This window comes from Canis lupus, chromosome 27 (genome assembly GCF_011100685.1).
Source record: "Canis lupus familiaris isolate Mischka breed German Shepherd chromosome 27, alternate assembly UU_Cfam_GSD_1.0, whole genome shotgun sequence".
NCBI classification, from domain to species: domain Eukaryota; kingdom Metazoa; phylum Chordata; class Mammalia; order Carnivora; family Canidae; genus Canis; species Canis lupus.
The window spans coordinates 31,542,973-31,565,627 of NC_049248.1; the positions used below are offsets into that span (position 1 = coordinate 31,542,973).

Consider the following 22,655-nt stretch of genomic DNA (forward strand, 5'->3'; position numbering starts at 1 on the left):
CTCTTTGAACATATCTTTAAATGCTTAAAAACAGTTTTCAACAGGGAGGTCATTTTTCTCTTCTCTCATCTAAATAGTATAGATTTTAAGAGCCAAATGAACCTACGTGCAAATCTTGATTTTGCCACTTGCTAATGCATCAATAACATCTCTAAGACTTATTTACTTCTTCAGTAAAAGAGAACTGAGAACAGTAAAGCCTGTCTCATAGAGTGAGTATTAGTATAAAACACTTAGGTTGATAGTGAGGATTAAATAAAATTATAAAATGGCACTCAAAAATGTCTGCTAATAGTATTGCTGTTATTCATACATACTCTTTTTTATAGTCTCAAAATCCCCTTACTGAAATCCCTTACTGAAAAGTTATATGGACTAAAGAATGAAGTTATAATCTTTAGTCCCCAAGTTTTTTTTTTAAGATTTTATTTATTTGTTCATGAGAGACCCAGAAAGACAGAGAGACAGAGAGATAGAGAGTGACAGAGGGAGAAGCAGGCTCCATGCAGGAAGCCCCATGTGGGACTCGATCCCATGACTCCAGGATCACACCCTGAGCCAAAGGCAGATGCTCAACTGCTGAGCCACCTAGGCCTCCCTTTAGTCCCAATTCTAGTTGCAGGACTTTCCCAGGGATAATATCAATCTAAAATAATAACTGTGTATTTAAAGCCTGGGATGGGCAGATTGTATACATCTCCCAGATGCATGAACAATTTGTTTCAAATGTATATAGATAATACTTTGATACTGTGAAAGGTGGGATTAAAATAGTTTGATGAGGGAATCTTTCTAGTTATAATATTTTTACAGCTTCAGAGAAGGTTTGAGAGATTAAAGGTGGTATTTGGAAAAGATAATTGGAGGAGATAAATTGCTGCATGTAATAAAGTAAGACCAAAGAAATTGTGTAAGGAAATTTTTATAGCATGACCTGCCTGTAATTGCTGGAAAGTATAAATTTACAAAACCAGGTCCAGCATTGCTGTGGTAAAATATATCAGATTATGATGTAGATTGTGACCATTCAAAATGAAACCAATTGGAATGGATGTTTTATCCAGTGGGTCAATCAACTGGAGCCCATTATACAGTAATGACACACTATGACACTCTGTGACTATAAAAAAATATTAAAGTAGATTTGTGTGGACTATAGTGGAAAGCTCTCCAAGATATAAAATTCAGTCTAAAATCATAATGATGAACAGGATGGATGTGACCCTACTGATCTATGTGTATAAAAAGTGTTATAAATATTAATATGTGTATATTCATTTATATTTCTTTCTGGAAATGAATGCAAGTACATGTTAGCCTTAAACTCAGAAATAGGACTCATGTTTGGGATTGAGTAAATTATTATCAATGTTGAGAGTCTTCAAAGAGATTTCTAATAAATAGATTTCTTCCTCCTCACCAAAGCCACTAGTAATTTGAGAAACAAATAACGTCAAATAGATCTGCTAATTGAATCTCAGAAAGAGACAAATTACCCATATCTTCCCATCCCAAATCTCTCACCACATGTGGGAGCATGCACCTTGGAGAACCAGTGGACAGCTTATTCCTGAAAGATGGACAGATCCATAGAGGAGAAAAGAAGGTAGAGATAACCCAAACATGCCTATTCATTCCTGCCAAATTTACCAAGGTAATAATTTGCTGATACTACCAAATTTACCAGCATTATATTTCTTTAGGAGTACAGTGAGTAAAGGGTAAAATAGAATAATAATTTGCTCATAGAGGAAAACTCATTTAGGCCAGGAGTGAGAAGCTCCCTCTTACAGTCATTTGATAGGTCCCTGTAACATTTTAATTTTTTACCATGTGCAGATGGTACTTTGTATAATAAAGCCAGTTGAATATTATTTAAAGTATATTCTTACTCTGTAATTTTGTAACCTTGAATAGCAATTAGAATGGTCTAGAACTGAAAAAGATTGCCTTATAATTCATTCTTTCATTTAATTGCTATATGCCAGAACTCTTTCATTATTGGAGATACAGGGCTCCCTGGCAGCTCTGAATAGACAAGGTTATGGGGGTGGGGGGGTGAATGGAAGCAGAGAGCCAACAACTGTGTCTCCCATCACTGGAGCTGTCAGAGAACTGGAGGTCTTGTGATCCCTTGGTAGAGGATTTTGGTAGATTAGGATATTACAACTGAGAATGAGCTTCCCTTTAAGACCCAGATGAAAGTGAAGCCCATAAGTGGGACATGTAAACTGGGTCAGAGCACAAAAGGTGGAGAGACACAGAGCAAGAATGCTGAAGGCATAAGGGCAGCGTACCCTGTACACTAGTTACCCTGACAAGGAGTATAGTCACAGAATCATAATGATACAAAAAATGCTTTTTAGGTAGTTCAACATGTTAGGAAAGATGTTTTATGTGGCAAAATATCAATGAATTCAGTTTAATTAAGGGTAGAATTAGATTTTGATCACCTATTGAATATCTACCATCGGCCAGAGACTATATAAGCCACTCTCAGATACCATTTGAATATGCAGAACCCCTGCCCTCAGGAGCTTATAACCTCATGGGAGAAATAATATAGTTGTATAAATAATTATAATATAATTATGTATTTAATAACTGCACTTAAGATATGCTGCAAGTGCTTGTTTACATATTGACCTTCCCTTGTGTGTTATCTTCCTCTTTATTCCCCTAGTACTTACCAAGTGAATACATGATCCAATGGTTAATAGAGACCTACACAAACAGAGTAGCTCAAAGAAGGGGGAGAAAATGTGGAACAATGAGAAAGAGGGCTTAAAGTAGTTGGGAGAATTTGATCTAGCTCTTGGAAAAAGGATTTTTTTTTTTTTTTTTGATAGGCAGAGTTCCATATGAAAATGAAATGTACTCAAGGGGCACTTGGGTGACTCAGTCGGTTCAGCCTCCAACTCTTTTTTTAAAATAATTTTTATTTTATTTTATTTTATTTTATTTTTTATTTTTTATTTATTTATTTTTTTTACAGCCTCCAACTCTTAATTTCGGCTCAGGTCATGATCTCAGGTTGTGAGATTGAGCCCTGCATTAGGGTCTGTGCTCAGCGGGGAATCTACTTGAAGATTCTCTCTCCCTCTCCCTCTGCTCTTTTCCCCACTCTGTTTCTCTTAAAAAAGAAAAAAGATACTTCTATCCCAAAGTTATTAAGTTGGTTGATATTAGATTGATACTTCAATTTTTATCCCAGGTCTTTTTTAAATTTTTACTTATTTATGATAGTCACACACACACACAGAGGGAGAAGCAGGCTCCATGCATCGGGAGCCCAGTGTGGGATTCAATCCCGGGTCTCCAGGATCGCGCCCTGGGCCAAAGGCAGGCGCTAAACTGCTGCGCCACCCAGGGATCCCTTTATCCCAGGTTCTAAATCATGAGCTTTATAGTTTCAAGACTTTTTTATGGAAAAGTATCAGTTTATTATTACTAATGTAAGCATTTGATGCCAAAGAAACAAAGGTAACTTTACAAACTCAGAATTTTGCAAGTACGTGAAATTTCCATTTTATTGTTTTTTTCTAGCACACGAGCTCAAATGTATTTCTCTATAACTACTCCAGCATAGCACCTTTGGAACTATTTTAGTCATCCTAAACATGTGACTGCCAAATATTCTGAATCTAAAATAAACATATAAAATTTTAATTATTACCTTTAGATGAATGGGGTAAGAAAGTCATCAGGTGACGATTGGGACTGCTAATTTCCTACAAGAAACTTTGCTGAAATGATTCTTCTGATACAAGCAGTTATAGCTTCAAGATTTAAGTCAAAGCTGCAAAATCAGCTGAGTATAGCAGTTAAAAGCAGGTGAACCCGATTTACTGGCCTACAGAGTGATCCTCCTGGCTCTAGAATCATGGTAATTGTTTTCTCCACAACCCACCACTCTGTCTGATTTCCCTCGCAGCCCTGCTATCACTTCACAAACTCTCAGATGGGCATTTTAGAAGACTTGCTCTTCTCAGAGCATTTGGCTCCGTCAGTTAAGCACCCAACTCTTTATTTCAGCTCAGGTCATGATATCAGTGTCATGAGAGGGAGCCCCAAATCAGACTCCATTCTGGGCAGGGAGCCTGCTTAGGATTATCTCTCTCCCTCTGCTCCTGCCCCCACTTTCTTAGAAAAAGGAAAAAGAAAAAGAAAATTAAATACAATCACAACATGTGTGAATATTGGACCTGATCTCTTTCAGTGCTATAGTTCACTATGAATGACTCTAAAATGGCAGCAAGAGAGTAGCACACACAATGAAAATAACAATGACAAACCTGCTCTCAACCTCTCTACAGGAAATGTGAGAAAAAATATGCCTAAATAGATCCCTGGCATGAAGGAGTAATATGATGTTAACACATTTTCAAAGTTGGATGCAACTGTCAGAGGAAAAGTGAATCGATGAGCAATAGTTTGCATGAATAAAAATGGTATTTTCCTTAACCCAAAGTAAAAAACCTAATAAAGAACAAATAATGATTATATTGGCATACAGTCATAAACTGATCTAGAAAATGTCCCTTAGAGATTTACATTAATGATTTGGAGTACTGGAAAGTGTAGTACCATCCAGTGAACACCTGACAATATAGAGAAGATATAGTAAATGGAAAGTAGCTTCTTACAGCTGAGTAAAGAGTAGGAGTTCCAGATGTGTGCTGTGTCGCTTCCATCAGCTGAGAATAAGGGGTTTCTATGTTTGATTTGGAAAACGACACTTTCTACCTTCCCCTCCTGTTCTGAAAAGAAAATAGAGGAAATTAAATTAAGAAAAATTCAGAATTTGGCTATTCATTTATTTGTTTTAGATAAATTTGGCCTATAGTGAAAAAAAATTTAAGTGCCAAAGGAAATTCTATCATCCTAAGTCAATATCCATATCATGAACTTATCCAATGTGCTCTGGTTCCTATGCTTTTTGGCCTCTAAATTCCAGTAACTTTATTATATTCTTTTCATTTTAACTACCTAATTCTATGTATATGTCAATTAGTGTCACTTCTAAAATATTAAACTGTATTTCATATTCTGGTCACCAACTTCTCTTTTCCTGGATGTTTCCCTTCTTCGTCCTGGCTATACCCACACTTCTACCTCATGGAATTTTCCAACTCCTAGTCACCCCATATCTTCTTAGTCCACTTTTTCTGCATGTCTTGATTTCCATTCCTATATACTGAAACTAAGCCAAGTCACAGGGGGTTCCTCTTGGTTTGAATATGGTAAAAATGACATATCAAATTTGGTTTGCTATCAGTCAATTCACTTTAATATCAAATCAATTAAGAATCAACAGATTATTCACCAAATGAGAATGTAAGTTGACTGAATGGCTCCTAGAACATCTCTGGTTCCAAATGAGTTGCGTGTGAAATTAAAAGGTTTGTTGGAATTTAGCAAACCTCCAAATCAAAATAACCACATTGTAGATAAAATAATGGATCACAGATTTCATTCCTTTGCAAAATCAAAATGACTTCTATGAATTATCTTTAGTGCAAGCCTACTTCTCTTCCTGAATTCTCAAAAATGGCTATTTCAAAAACTTAACACACTTTTAAAGTTTCCTATCCCATCCTATCTCTCTCTTTCTTAACAAATAACTGATTCACAGTCCTTCAAGAAAATCAATAGTAACGGGTATGGATTTATTCAAATTTCTAGCCTCACACTTAACAAAAGATGTATATCAGAAGAAAATCTGACCCCTTTCTTGTTCACTAAAAATTGTGCCCTGGACCCCAACTTATTCTTTCCTTTAGGTTCTTCCTTCATTTACTATTTCTTTGCCTATATTTTAAAGCTCTCTCTCCAATAGTTTCTTACCTATAGCCAATAATTTGTCTTAAAATAATAATTTTTACCAGCTATATCCACTTCTGTGATGCCCGTTCCGCATGAGCACAGAATATTTCCATTTATTTGTGTCTTTGTCAATTTCTTCCATCAATATCTTAGAGTTTTTAAAGTACAGATCTTTCACCTCCTTTGTTAAATGGATTCCTAGATATTTTGTTCTTTTTGATGCAGTTGTAAATGGGATTGTTTTCTTAATTTCTCTACTGATAGTTATTAGCGTATGGAAAAACAATCGATTGTTCTATATTGATTTTGTATTTTATAACTTTACTGGATTAATTTATTAGTTCTGTTTTGGTAGATTCTTTAGAGTTTTCTATATAGACATGTCATTGGCAAATGCAATTTTACTTCTTCCTTTCTGATTTAGATGCCTTTATTTCTTTTTCTATGCCTAGATCTGGCTAGGTCTACCAGCAGTATGTTGATTCGGTGAGAGATTGGGCATCCCTGTCTTGTTCCTAATCTTATGAGAAAAACTTTTAGATTTTCTGCATTGAGCATGATGTTAGCTGTAAGCTTGTCATATATGATCTTTATTCTTTTGAGGTACTTTACCTCTATATCCACTTTGTTGAGAGGTTTTATCATGAATGGATGTTGAATTTTGTCAAATGCTTTTCTTTATTTATTGAAATAATTGTATGACTTTTATCCTTTTGTTAAGGTCATGTATCACCTTTATTGACTTGCAGAGGTTGAATCATCCTTGCATCCCTCAAATATATCCCACTTGGTCATGGTGTATGATCCTTTTAATTTATTATTAAACTCCATTTGCTTTTTTAAAAGATTTTATTTATTTATTCATGACACACACACACACACACACACACACAGAGGCAGATACATAAGCAGAGGGAGAAACAGGCTTCCTGCAGGGACCTTGATGTGGAACTCAATCCCAGGACCTTGGGGTCACCACCGGAGCCAAAGGCAGGTGCTCAACTGCTGAGTCAACCAGGTGCCCCATATACTGCATTTGCTAATATTTTCTTGATGATTTTTGCATCAATGTTCTTCAAGGACATTGGTCTGTAATTTCCTTTTCTTGTAGTGTTCTTATCTGGTTTTGGGACCAAAGTAGTGATGGCCTCATAAAATGAGTTTGGAAATATCCATCCTCCTTCTGTTTTTTGGAAGAGTTTGACAAAGATTAGTATTAATTCTTCTTTAAATGTTTGGTAGAATTCACGAGTGAAACCATGTGTTGCTGAGATTTTTCTTTATTGGAAGGTTTTGATTACAAATTCAATCTTTTTATTGGTAATTGGTCTGTTCAGACTTGTACTTTCATGATTTGAGCAGGCTTTTATGTTTCTTGGAATACATTCATTCAAAGAAGGAATGTACAATTTGTTGGCATGTAATCGTTCATAGTAAAGTCTTATGATCCTTTGTATTTTTGTAATGTCAGTTACAATGCCTCCCTTTTCATTTATAATTTCATTTATTTTAGTTCTCTCTCTTTTTCTCCTGGTAAGTCTAGCTACAAATTTGTCAATTTTGCTTATCTTTTCAAAAAGTCAGTTCTGGGATGCCTGGGAGGCTCAGTAGTTGAGCGTCAGCCTTTGGCTCAGGGCGTGATCCTGGAGTTTCAGGATCGAGTCCCATATCTGGCCTCCTACATGGAGCCTACTTCTTCCTCTGCCTATGTTTCTGTTTCTCTCTCTGTGTCTCTCATGAATAAATAAATAAAATATTTTTAAAAAGTCATTTCTAAGTTTCATCGATCTTTTCTATTATCTTTTTTGTCTCCATTTCATTTATTTTTGCTCAAATCTTTATTCTCTTCCTTCTAGTAGATTTGAGATTCATTTTTTTCTTCTTTCTTTAGTTCTTTGATGTGTAAAATTAGATCACTTATTTGAAATTCTTTTTTTCTGAATGTAAGCATTTATCACTATGAACTTCCCTCTTACAACTGCTTTTGCTGCATCCCATTAGTTTTAGCATGTTTTATTTCTATTTTCCTTTGTCTCAAGATATTTTTTATTTCCGTTTTATTTTTTATTTGACTCAGTGATTGTTCAGGGTCATGCTGTCTAATCTCCCACATATGTGTGAATTTTCTAGTTCTTTTTTTGTAATTTTTTTTCATATTATTGTGACTGGAAAAGATACATGTTGTGATTTCAAACTTGTCAAATCTATTGAGATTTGTTCTGTGGCTTCACACATCATCTATTCCTAAGAATGTTCCATGTATATTTCAAGAAAATGTGTATTTTGTTGCTGATGAATGGAATGCTCCATAAATGTCTGTTAAGTCCATCTGTAGTTTAAGTTCAATATTTCCCTATTGCTTTTCTGTCTGGATGTTCTATCCATTGTTGGAAGTTGTTTTGGATAAAAGAGACTTATGGGCATTTTGGGAAGGAGAAAATTGAATCATTCAGCAGGAGAATATTAGCATTATTATAATATTTTTCTTATTTATTCACTATGTACCAAGCACTGTTTATTATACCATATGCATTATCTCACTCAATCTTTACACCAGCTATAAATATTAATTTGCCTTACAAATGAATACAATGAGGCACAAAGTATTAAAATATTTTCCCAGGGTCATGGAGTAAATATGTGGTAAAGTCAGAATTTGAATTAATGATTTGGATCGACATCTTGTTCTTATTATCACTGGAGTATAGTTTTGGAAGCATGGTAGAAGTATAGCATAAATTAATACTTCTCAAACTTCCAAATGAAAATAAATCCCCCTGAGGATCTTGTAAAAATGCAGAATCTTATTAATTACATATAATATCTCAAGATCTTCATTTCAAATAACTCCCAGGTTATCCTTTGCTGCTGGTCTATGACATTAATGACAAGCTACATTGTTCAAATCGATTAGAGAAGCTAAAGAAAGCAAAAGGTATTTAGTTAACTCCCAAAGGAGTTAAAAATAAAATAAGATTATCAATTTGGATATTATATGTAAATTAATTTCAAAATCTATGCAAGTCAAATTCAAAAAGAGTGTGTTTACCTTTAGTAAAATGATTTTGTCACTGGAAGAAATATTGGAGGAATGAAAAGAGATGGGATTTCCTTTCTTCATATAAATAGATAAATAGGTGAGCCATATGCCGAAGGCTTGGACAAAGGTAGAGGAATGACATCTTTCAAATAGGTAGATAAAGTTGGAGAGGACAGAGACTATAATAAAAAGAAAAAATTTTACCGTGTTTATAATTTCTATTACTCTTTTATACATCTTTTTTAAGTCAAAATATTAAACAATAACAAATTTAAAATATAAAAGCTTAAGAAGTTGCATCATTTTATAACAATCTTCCCTTCTTTCTTTCTTTTTAAATAAGATGTTAAAAAATAAAAAGACTTTATTTTTTTTAAAGCAGTATTAGGGTCACAGCAAATTTGAGAAGAATATACAGATATTCTCAATATATTTCCTGCCTCTGTACATGTGTAGCCTCCCCCGTTAGCAACATCCCTCACCAGAATGGGACATTTGTTACAACTAATGAACTTACAGTGACACATTATCATCACCCAATATCCATAGTTACCTTAGAATTCACTCTTGGTGGTAGACATTCTATGGGTTTGGACAAATGTGTAATGAGATATATCCATCATTATAGTATCATACAGAGTATTTCTACTGCCCTCTAAATCCTCTGTGCTCTATTTTTCTTGCCTCTTCTTCTCCCATCCCTGGCAACCACTGATCTTTTCACTGTCTCCATAGTTTTGCCTTTTTCCAGAATGACATATGCTTGGAATCATAACAATATGCAGCTTTCTCAGATTGTTTGTTTTTCTCCATTAGTAATATGCATTTAAGATTTTCCCATGTCTTTTCATGGCTCAGTGGCTCACTTCTTTTTAGGGGTAAATAATGTTCACTTGTCTATATGTAACACATTTTATTGATCCATTCACCTACTAAGGAACATCTTGGTTGCTTCCAAGTCTTGGCAATTATGATAAAGCTGCTATAAACATCTGTGCGCAGGTTTTTGAGAGGCTATATATTTTTATTTCCTTTGGGTAAATACAAAGGAATGTGTTTGCTGAATTATGTGGAACCTATTCCTTTTAGGATGTATTTTCCTAGTCTTTAAAATTTCACTTCTCAGTACCTCTCAATAGTGGGAAAATCTATTAAGTTAAATATTTAAGAAGTCAAGTGATAAGTACCTAACCTTACCTTTCAAGTGTTACTGTCTTGCATAACATACCAATAGAGAAATAGTGCTTCCCCTTGCAAAAGTATTTTGGAAATACATATTTACAAGCACCATTTACCATTCACGCAAAATAAAAGATTACAAAACTACCAATTTACTATGATAACTGTATCTATTTAAGGATATGTATCTTTAATATCTGATAGATTTGTAATTAGGAACTTGTATTTTTGTTTCCTCCAACATCACACAATCTTTGAAACCAGTGTTTATAAGTCCTGTAGGATGCCTGATAACCAGAGACAGCAGTCTATTCAGTTACATACAGCTAGTTCTTGATTATCTGTAGTGATTGATAGATGATAGCATAGAAAAATGAAATCATTTTAGCAGATGGGTATAACCACCTCTACCCTAGTCCATCCTATTAGTGATGTGTTTAGTAGGTAGCCAACATCCTCATTTCAATTTCATTTCCTTTATTATTCCATTTCCAGACACTTGCTCTAAATAAATGTTAATGAGCAAGGAAGCAGCCAAAAGACAGGAAGCAAAAGGAAAGAGAGAAGCAATGGGAGCAGATAGCTCCCAAACTAGAAAATCAGATCCTGAATAATCACAGGTTGTGATGGTCCCATTGCTATAGGAATACAAATGACCATTACATCTCATACTGGAAAGAAATGCAAGTCTTGTTTTTCAAATATGTAAATGTGCTGAAAGAAATGTTCCACCCAATTATTCTCTGTCCATTTTGGGACTGTAACTGAGCATATGTTCCATTTCTAAATATTTTTTATTTTTTCATCAAGATTTTATGCACTGTCTTTTCTGTGAGTATTTCTCCCCCAATTTTTGCCTTTTATTCAGTTGATTATGATGGACACATCCAATTTGCTCCAGTCCTGCCAAATCTGTTTACTACCCAGAAAAAGGTGAACTATTAAAATATGCCTGCTTTGATCATGAAGGTTTGGGGAAAAGATGTCACTAAAGCTTCTTCTTTTTTTTAACCTTGCCCAAATTTCCTGTGCTGGTGTTGAAAGTCCTGCCAACCCTCTTTAGTGTCCAGAGTAATAACGGCATGTAATACAGGCCCTTAGTGAATGCAAATATAATTGTGTTGTAGAGATTAATGACCATAATTTTGTTTTTAATAAACTAATCTCTAGCTAGCAAGATTAGCTTCAGTATGCAAGCTGGTTATTTATTGTAAAGGTATTGTGGATGATATTTGATCTCAACATAAGCTTTAACGATAAATTTAATAGCAAAAATATCTACATTATATTTATATGTAGTGAATACTGCTATCCCCATTAAACACACATAATTTTCCTGCTTTCAAGTTTCATTCTAATAAAGTCTGACTCCATTTTTTGAGATTTGCTGACAGATTTTAGTTCTCGGGCCCTTCCTCTTCTTTTTCTGCTCCACATCTGGCAAGCTGATAATAAATTTCCAGTGTTTCTTCCTTTGGTGCAAGGCAGGAAATTCAAATTGTGCCTGGGGAACCTTCACTCCAGCCACCCCCTAATCATATAAAAACCCCAAGCCAGTCTCTCCAGCTTGTTCTTGCAAGACATTTTTGGACTAGCTTGAGAGGCCTGCCTTGTTCTGCCCAGAAAACTTCATTATATGAATAACAAATCTTTCAAACCCTCATGATGTGAGTGTTGTATCATCAGTCTTGATATCTTGCACCAAATCTAGAGGGTAGGGATCCATCATCCTGCTTCTTGGGAGTTTTCACAACAAGAAAATCAAATCCCATGAGTACAGATCCTTCATGTCTTCATCCATTCAAGTATTAATCCATTTACTTAATGGGATATAAAGATGTAAAATACTTAGTTTTGGCCACCAGGAAGCCAAAAATCTCTACAAATTGGCTCTAACCCAGGATATTTTTCAGCAATGGGATCTACAATAACATTCTAACAATCATACCATTGCAGATCCCATTTGTTAGCATGAGTTAGCCCCTCTGCATCTATTCAGTAGTAAACTGCAAAATTGGGAAGGAAAGTGGAAAAGTGAAAATAGACTCAACTTTTTTTTTTTTTTTTAAAGCCTGAAAAAGCAGGAGACATCTCTGAGCATCACTCACGGCCATCTCCACCGCCCTCATCTTTGGCAAACAACTATCATCCAGCAGCTTCCCCTGTGGTTTCTCTCTCCCACCACTTTCTCCTCCTAGGTATCCCACATGGACCCACATGGAGCACAACCTTTTAATGTGTAAATCAGATGACTGGACTCCTTAGTTACCCTTCAGTGGCTTTCTTATTGCTCTTCAACTATAGAAATCTACCATTCAGCCACATCTCCCACTTTTATCCCTTCTCTCACATATTCTGACCAGACTGGCTGCTTTAATCTCTGGATTCTCTGAAGTCTACACCTTCAAACATGCTATTTTAAAATACTCTCCCCTCACCTCTGCTTGCTTGACTTCTGTTTCATATCTCAGGTGAAAAGTTCCTTGCTCAGACAGGCCTTTCTGAATCCCCTCAATCTAACATGCACCTCTCTGTTTCTAATAGCACACTGTTCTTTGTCTTTCTCCATCTTATCACAATTTATAATTATATATTTGATTTTATATTTTTTTACAAAGCCAAACAGAAAAACATCTTGAACATCTTGATGGCAGAAACACTGACTGCCTTTGCTCCCCTAGTCTTGGAAGACAGATAGTTTCCCCCAGGAAGGAATTCTGATTTTCTTACTGTCCACTACAATAAGGATGTCTTCATATAGAGCAAGGGTTACATGTGCTTGCTGCCCAATTAAAGATTAGGGGTTCCCTAATCTTTGGGTTTCTTTCCTGTAACTCACTCTGCTGTGTGTGCAGCTGCCATCTGGCGCTTTCTACAGTACCCACAGGGAAGTTGGGCTTTAGAGACCAACACAAATGCTTATAGGTTAGCTAATGATATTGTTGTGGGTAATAAGTTGCCTTTTTTCTCTGACTGAAGAGTGTCATACCTTGTCAGCATCCATAAATCTGTGGCAGGCTAACTTGTGAGCTAGCAAGTAGAGCACAATCTCAGACGCTTTAGAGTTCTTAAAGCCAACACTATAAATCTGAAACTAGCACAGGGCTTGGCTCTTATTATATCTAACAAAAAATGTGTCAATTCAGTGAATAAAGAATTGTGCCCTTTTGAGAATCTCATTATGTTTGGTTCCTCACCTGCAGTGTAAGCCCTGGGAGTTGTTTTGTTGTTGCTGTTGTTTTGGGCTTTTACTTATTTTATTATTTATTTTTTATACTACATTACTTGACTTAAATTATGATTGCTGAGGCATTCACTTCAAACATGACTATCTTAAATAAACACATTGCCAACCATAAGACTAGATAAAGGGCCAGGCTACTTCCCAAATTGAGGCTCTTTGTTGTAGAGATTTTGGTTGAGTTTGATAGCTGAGCATTTGAGTCACTTGTCTTTTCTCTTCTGGTGCTTTGAATCCTCACTCTTATGCTTTAAATCAACCGATAAAGAATGAGCCTGTGAAACCTTATACCTCCATCCTCCACTGCAATAAAAGCAGAACCTTGGGCCCATGGGCTTTTTTTTTTTCACCTACAAATTTGTTGTGTGACCCCAGGTGTGCTGTGTAATTTCTAGGCCCTATAAGAAATAAATCTTTCCCCCCCTCTCAAGTTTCCCAATGGTTATTGCATCCTACAATCATAACAAGAACCACAAGGGCGAGTCCAGACATAACATTCATTATTAATAGGCTGAGGCTGGCACAAAACATCGCCCTAAAAAACTCCACATGTGTAAGCGCACACATAACTTTTCCTGTGTCAAGAGGATTACAAACCTTCTAGAGCCCTTTGGTAGACAAATAAATCTCCATGGACTCCAATTTAGGAATGGTTTAGTTGCATACTATTTTCTAATATACATACTAGGACTAAATCCTGGAGAGAACCCTTATCACTTGAATTTCATTATTTTTTTTCTTGTCCTGGTTGCCTCCCTACCATCATATCAGCACCTTAAAAAGACTTTTAGAACTACAAATAAAACATTTCATGGTGGCATTCAAAATTCTGGAATGTGCCACAATTCAGCAAACATGCAGGTAAAACTAAATTCATGAATAGTTAGATAAACCTCTCGTTGGAGCCATAAAAGTGATTGAAGATGAGGAGTTCAAAGTGAGTACAGGTTTTCTTGCTATCTAGTTAAAGTGCCTTCAGAAAATGCAAAGACGATTGCTGATTGCTAGGCCCTTCCAAAAGGTAGCCCCGGGTGCTACTGGCAAAGACTGCAGCTAGTCCTGGGCTGAAATAAACCATAGCTCTTATCCAGTACCTGATGGCTCAATGCGAAGAGCCTGGTGCTATTATAGACAACTCTCTGACCTTGGGAAAATTATCTTTGACTCTAGATTTTCTCATCTCTAAAAGGAGATAATTTTATTTAAATTCTGAAGTTGTCTTAAAGATAAAATAAGATTTTGTGCAAAGAACCAGCATGAGGAAGGTCCAAAGATAAAGATGGCACAAGTTCTTTACTAGCAAATACTACATCTATGTGCAAAACCTCATTTAGTCTCTTTCTGCCTTTGTGTTTAAATTACAATCTTGTATAATTTGCATACCCTGACATGAAAAATTATCAGTCCCATAGGTCCTCTTATGTTGCTACAGGTTTCATTTGGTGGAAATATAGTCCTATTACTTGGCTCCAAACACTGTCAGCTTGGAAGGATTATTATGGTACTTGGAACTTAGATACAGTGGTCTTAATTTTCTTATGTAGTTCAAAGCAGAGGCCATTTAAAGTTCTTTGCACTGGGAGTTAAGGCCGAAACATACAAGACAGATTAGACAATTAGACAATTTAGTGCTACTGTATACAGAGGCCAGCCTCAACAATTACTTGCTCAATGATTTATGGCAAGGTCTTCATTCTCTGGATTTGGTTTCCTTCTTTGTAAAATGGGTATTATGAGTATTGTGGGTATCAAAGAAGATTTTGTGTGCAATGCTCATAAATAACTGCACAGTTCTTGCAGTTATTACTATACCCCCCATACACATACACGCACACATAAACACACCCGAAATGTATGTATTGGCTTAATTTTTTCAGAATTAGAAATTGGTCCAGAAAGACCAAGCAGTTCATCCAAAATCACACAGCTAGCAAGATGTGAGAATAAGATAAAATTTATATTTGTCCAGTTGTTCTATCCATTTTCATTCCATCTTGCTGTGTTCTCAGAGGCTATCTAAATGCAGAATAATGACAGGTGATTGGCACCATTTGAGAAGTTTGCTATTTATCTTGACTTTAAGAGTATTATTTTGGATCTGACACTAGGTAGGCTTACAAATTTTTCCCAAGTCCTCTAAGAAGAAATGCCTGGAGGTATCAGCAATGTCTTTCTCTCAAGAAACTGGTATTAAAGCACTTTAGAATGAACAGAATATGTGCTCACTGAACTAAAGACTGGTTTAAAATTGAGCAGATAAACAACTTAGTAAGCATCTCTTAATAAAGGACAAAGCAATTATCTTTCATTATAGTCTTGCACTTTTAACAGAACTCCATGGGAAAGACTAAATATGCAGCAATAGATCCTAAGAACACCACTAGGTTAGACTTACATGTCTATTGTATTTTTTGTCAAGTTTTGTGAACATGCTACAAAATCTCTAGGTATAAATGCAGTTGGATAAATAGTGATAATGTTGTGATAATGACAGATTTTCTTTAAGGGTATGGGTTGATGGATGGACTGGCCAGTCAGAGTATCAATTTCAAATGATAGGTACATCCATAGTTGGTGGTAAAAATATTTTGCATTTCAGGTTTCCTTTGTCAATTCTAGTTTCTGGATTGTGTGATGTGATTTTCCCTTATCATACCATATAGAAATCCAAGATTACTTTTGTGCCCCAAATGATTTTATACTAATTTATGTTCCACTTAAATTTGATGAGATATATTTCCCTCTATCCCCCAGAATGAATAATTCCTGGTGAAGAGCAAATGCTTGTTGTAACAAGACTATACATACATGGCTTCCAAAAGTAGAGTTTGGAGCTTAATACAGCCCTGGAACTGAAGGAATCTTGTGGTATTTAACTATACCCATGTGATGTTCAGCCAAAAAGGCAGTGCTACTCAGAGCATGTGACCTGAAAGTACATAACGTAAAGTAGGAAGAGTCTAACACAAGTGTGTAAATTGTAGATGATTCCGGGAAACTCTGATAAAACTTCTTAAATGAGAATTAAATTTTTAAAATTCAGTAATTTGATACAATGTAATTTTTGAGTCATGTTTCTACTAAAATATGTTGTGTCCAGTTCTTGTAGTTTATTACCAAATGAAAATATTGATAGGCTTTATATAAACTCAGCTAATAAATCCAAGAAAATGTGTTGATTTTTTAAAGGATTGCTTTAGGGACAATTAATTATAAATGGCTCATTTTTGTATTGGCAACTCAATACATCAGTTTGGCAGCTGCCTCAAGAATCCTGGCTTAATAATTAATGCAGTGCTGTTTATCTGGTAATGAAAAACTGTATTATATGCCTTCACATAACTCACTGAATTAGGTCTACTATTTCTACCCTTTTAAATAATCTCTTTAGCCAACTATTCCTAGCTGTCATTCTAAGAAGCTCTAATATTGTATAATGCATTGTTTCTAGCCTTTAGATTTCTAAAAGATAATATTACTGGAGAGGTACCGGCTACACAGGAATGATACAGAACTGCAAGGTATCATAACTGGTGTTTTCACACTCCCCACAACTGTCAACTCAGGGGAATGTAATATTTTTTCACTTGACCTCCAAACCATCTGTGCAAATTGGCCTGCTTTGTGCTTTTCACACCTGCTTTGATTCAGAAGTTGATGTGCAGGCAAGGCAGATTTATCAAGAGCAAGAAGAGCATTTTCCAGTTTGCTTTGAGATGTTTGTCAAAATAGTACCAAAATGAATCCAATGTCAGAAGAGCAACAATGTGCTATTTCAACTCAAATGATGTGATAGGCGGCAATGTTTTACAAAATCTATATCTGAGGACATGAACTCAGGGGGTCTAAAAGTTGTATATAAGGTTTCTTTTTTTTTTTTCATTTTGATGACAATCTAAAAAGTAAGTAGCATGGTGAAATGGGCTCATGATGTAATCTCCCCCTTTATAAAAAATCAGAGCAGCTCTAAAACAAGAGGAAGGAAGACTTGCAGGAAATTGAACCTGCAGAGTTATTGAACTATTGAACTCAGATTTTATAATATGAAATTTAAAAATGCCAGATTGTGCAGGGAAAAAATATATTGCCACAGAAATGGTGGGTGCAAGGTGCAGGAGAAAATTCTGGGGCAATTAAAGGGGATTAATTGCTCTTCTGCCATGAAAATACACAAGGTTTCCAACTGCTGTGCATCTCTCCTGACACATGCCTACCTCCAAGTGGATCAGACAGTAATGGGTTAGCTCTCTACATGCAAAAATGAGAAATGTGGGAGCATAGGGCAGAGATCCAGATGGTTGATATTTGAGAACATAAAGAACCAAAAATCAGAAGATGAGCCATTGAAGTAAACCACCCAGCAGCCTTTCAGGTCAATTAGTCACTATCCCTGAAATAGGGTAGAGTACAAGGGAAGTGAGGGCCCCTTGCTCCTTGCAAAGTAAGCTGCATCAACAAGGCAACAAACAGCCTAACATACATCAATTAAAATGATGAGCACTTCACCAACTATATGGAGAACACTAATGTAATGAATAAAAGAGTCTTTAAACTTTACTAATATGAGAACTTACATCTGAGGGGAGAGAGTTAATTAAACAATAAATACATTGTAATTTTTTAGAAATAGGAAGAATATGCCATTTATGACAGAAAGGCTATTATGCATAACAAACTCATTAGAGATTGAGAGTTAAATCTGTAAATTTTCATGGTTCAATAGCAAAATTGACAAAGCTGAATAGCATATTATTGAGCTGAAATGAAATAATTTTTAAAAAGATAAGATATATGGAAGACAGATATGTAATTATATGGAAGACAGATATGGAAATTACAGAGTTCATCTAATAGTTGTTCACCTGATAAATTTATTCAAGATAGAGAAAATGGACACTGAGAGGGAATCACTACTTAAAGAAGAAGGAATTCTGGGGAAAATACTATCACAATATAGTCACTTCTTGATTACTTGAGCAAATAGGGAGCTGACATTTGGATAACAATGATGGCCACTCCCAGTATTAATTCGTATTTTAAGATAAGTTTTATACTTAATTCTGAGTGAGAATATATCACTTTTAAGTTCAATAAAATCAACAAGCAAAATATCACAATGAGAACTTTTAACAGAAGTGAACACCCATCTATTATTTTATTCTCTTACCTGTTGAATTAGACCAGGGCAGAAACATCCAACTCAGACTAAAACCAAGCTAAATAATTTTCAAAAAATATTTCCTCGAGCATGGACAGTATTTAAAGATTTTGATTTCAAAGTATTTGCTAGAAATAAAGAGCATTTAGAATGAAGCAAAGAGAGCTAGATTTTCACAAAAGAAATAATTAGGCCGAGAAAATGGCCACTGTCAAAATGAAAGAAGTCAACAAAGTAAACAAAATAGCATAGATACTTTTACATGTCCATAAATGTTAAAAGAAAAGAAAATAAAACTTTTGCTACAGACTAGTGGCATTTGAGAGCTATCTGTATCCATAGCAGTATAAAGCATCTAACTACAAACCATATATTTCTATGTCAGATTCATTTCAAGACAGATCAATAAATTTTCTTACAAAGTCTATTGTGAGCCTGAGCCAAGAAATATGTCAGTCTTGCCCAGGTTGGCAGAAGAATACGGGCATTTCTTTTTGACAGCAATTAGCAGAATAGAATTAGTCAGCACCAGTGAACTCACAGATAAAAGCTGAAGAAGCTATTCTCTTTTAGCACATTCTATGGCAATTACCTTTCTGACTCAGGTCAGCTTTTCTTTGAGTTTGGAGAAGGCAAAATTTCAAGTTCAATGCCAATCTAAGAGTAAAGGTGTGAACTTTCTGACATAACCTTAAAACTCTCATATATATATAAAAAAAATGCTCTTTCCCAGTGAACCATTTAGAGTTATGAGTCCATTAGCTAGTTATAAAGCTGTAGAGTCAGATACTTGGTAAGTAGGCTATCCTGGAAATTTCTTAAAAGTGGAAACACCCTTTAACCAAGCTAGTCACTTTATTTGATGCTTTAATTTTTTTTAATTCTATACAAAAGAAATAAAAACTAGTTTATAGGAACATTCTCATTTATTATTTATAAAATAAATACATTAATGAAATGAATTGTAAGTTCAATTTTATAACATTGCAATAAGAATTTACCACTTGCACAAAAGCCAAAACCACCATGAAATTTAATTAATAAATAAATACTCCCCACCTCCACTAAAAAAACTAAAAAGAGTTATATCCATGAGTTTAGGTTAAGTGACACTTCAGTGACCAGTGGATCTAACAACAAAGGTTGATTACTCATTCATGTTTTATGCCAGCCTAGGCTTTATTTCATGTCTTCTTCAGTCCTGAACCATACAGATGTGGGTTACAAATATATTTTCTGGAGTAGTGATCTTGGGTGCAAATTTCAGATCTATCACTTAGCTATATATATTTGTGGGGGGACATAGTATGATGGCAAATTACCTTTTATTCATTTTTAACCAACATAGTAGCGAGCCTTAGAGGCAAGGCAGTATGGAGATTAAAAACCAGGTGCAGAGTAGGGGTGAGAGGTGCCTACCTTACAGGCACTCACAGCCTGGGAGAAAGTCAATTACATAGAAAACAGGATGCAAGACAGATGATGATCATTGTCATTAATAATGACACATGTTATAGGAGTGTAGAAAGGATCTTGAAAGACTTCTTGAAGAAATTGGAATCGGATATGAGCATAAAGGGAATATTGACTCTTCAAGAATTTGGAGAAGAACATAAGGTGGAAGGCATAGTCTGATTCATAAAATCTTCATGAACCATGTTGGGAGGCTCTGAAGATATCCTGAGGATAATGAGGAGTACTCAAGGGTATTAATTAAGAAAATATATAAAGAGATTTGTACTTTAGTAAAATAATTCCTGCAGTAGTTGTAGTTTGATTGGAGGGGGAAATAATCAAGCTGGAAAATTAGTTTGGAGTCTCTTTCAGGAGCCCAGGCATAAGTATATGGCAAGAAGGAATCAGACTGCATCCACCTATTTTTACCTACAGAGGATAAAATTAGGAGGACTCAACAATTGAATGCATGTGGTTATTGAGGAAGAGAAAAAAGAGCAGTGGCTCTCAAATGGCTGCACATTGGAACTGACAAGATGACTTAATCCTCCTCTCAGCTTGATTAAACTTTAGACAGGTTTCTTCCTGACGACAGGCCCCTGACCTTCCATTTTTTAGAGCAGTTACTTTAGAAAACTTGGAATTGTAAATTCTTTCTGTCACTTTGAGATGCAAATACTCTACAATCCAGTAATATCTTTCTCAAGGATCTGAGATCCATCCCTTTGAAGTGTCATCATCAAGATAGCATCCCCATCTCCCAGTCTCTGGGAGTAGGAACATAACTTCAATAAGCTACAATTAGCAAACTTAGATAGTCTGATCTAACTGACCACCTGCCCCACTAAACACCCTCCAGTAGTTTTCCATTAGCTCATTCTAGTGCTTTGAAACTCCCCAGTTTTTGCTTCAGCAGAGTTGAAGTCAGTCTCTCTCCCCTATTGCAAAAGTGTTGAATAAAGTCTTCTCTGTGTGTTTAACTGATCCAGTTCAGTTTTTCAGAATTAGCTGGGGGGCTTTAAAAATGTCTCTGTCTCATCATTCTAGATCCTAATTGATCTGAGGAACAGCCTAGGCACTGAGAGTTTTGAAAACTCTGCAGATAGTAACATGTAGCTAAAGTTGAGAAAAACTGGAGCAACAAATAATCCCCAGGTTTATTTATCTAAGGAACCAAACAGAAATATGAAATATGAGAGGAAGAACTAATAAGTATCCCTATTGGAGATATAGTGGACAAAGTTGGTTACCTCACTGGTATAAATTCTCTTCTTCCTAAAATAATCTGAATTTTGTATAGGTATTCATCTCTTCCTCACAAAGCCCATGTGACTTAGTTTAGATGAGTTTACCCATCCCCAAGCTGCAGATTAGTTTAAACCAATTCCAATAATCTCATTTTTCCTGAATGAGAACAGTTCAGAAAAGGATATATGATCTAATTTCTAGCCAAAGACATTCAGCTCGAGTCTTGTTTGTCCTTTCTGACATAGAAGCTTTCTTGTTCTAAAGACCCTTGTTTTAAAAAGCTCCCTTGTTCTCTTCAGAGCAAGAGAAGCCAGTTCTGTTTTCATCCTATAAACAAACAAAAGTGCATAGACCTCATCACTATAGATAGCTGTTTTATTTACTGTTTTTTAATTTTATTTATTTATTTTTGAGAGGCAGAGAGAGAGGCAGAGACAAAGCAGAGGGAGAAGCAGGCTCCATGCAGGGAGCTTGATGCAGGACTCCATCTCAGGACCCTGGACCGAAGGCACGATACTCAACCACTGGGCCACCCAAGTGTCCCCAGACAAACTTTTAATAAACATTCACTCAACAATAGCCAACTAATATTTAATTGAGTACCTACTATTTCCTAAGGACTGTTCTAGGTGGCTTGCAATATACTAATGAGCAAACCAAAAAGTATTGTCCGTGTGGAGGTTATATTCACTCAGAAGAGATAGACATACTCAATTGATATAATAAATAGGTAAACTATATAATAAATTGGAAAGCGATGCATACCATGCAAAATAAAAGCAAAAGAAAATGGGGATGAGAATGGTCAAATGGTTAAAATAAATCTGTAACACTTGTGCAAAGACTAAGGATTTGATGGAATTAGCCAAGTGGATGTGTGATGTGAGGAAAGAGTATTCTAAACTAAGGAAGACAGCTGGAGTCAAGGCCCACAGCAAAGGCATGGCACAGAGATCAGTGCATCTGGAACAGAGGGTGGGGGAGGGGATAAAGTAAGAAGAGGTCTTGGCGGAGCATCATAAAGACATTGCATCCGTTGTAAAGTCTGTAGCTTTAATTTCAATTACCAGAGGACCTCTTGATTTAGAATTGAGTCTGGGCTGAGGCCAGCAGCAGAGCAGACAGACAAAAAGAAACATACAAAAAAAAAAAAAAAAAAAAAAAAAAAAAACCTCCTAAAAACAAAAAACAAAACAAACCTGGGTTTTTGGTGGAATATTGACCTGTTGAATCAACCAACCTGCATGCCTGCCTTCTCTTGGGTTGCCTCTCTCATGAAATAATGAATTTCTTCATTGTTTATGCCAGAGTTAAATTTCTATTGCTTGAAGTTGATCCTAGCCTAACTACAAAAACAATTTTGTCTGAATTAGAGAATTAAAAAGATTCTTACAAATATGTCTTCATTTTAACATAGAGCAACAAAGTCAAATGGCTTAAATTACTTGAAGAAAAAACTATGTTATACACAGGGAAAAACAATTTCACTGGCAAAAGCTAGTACAAGA

General features: G+C 35.5%; 1 long non-coding RNA gene across 4 annotated transcripts in view; it reads right to left on the reverse strand.

Annotated features, from left to right (window-relative positions):
• The window catches only part of LOC111092840, a 57,239-nt gene extending 47,706 nt beyond the window's left edge, over window positions 1-9,533 (reverse strand). For 3 of the 4 annotated variants that reach the window (XR_005379654.1, XR_005379656.1, XR_005379655.1), the window contains exons 1-3: window positions 9,420-9,533; window positions 8,876-9,045; window positions 4,647-4,760 (exon numbers count right to left, since the gene is read on the reverse strand). This is a non-coding gene — a long non-coding RNA (uncharacterized LOC111092840). The remainder of the gene's footprint in view (window positions 1-4,646; window positions 4,761-8,875; window positions 9,046-9,419) is intronic. The other variant, XR_005379653.1, reaches the window with a different exon arrangement.
• Between the last annotated feature and the right edge of the window lie 13,122 nt (window positions 9,534-22,655).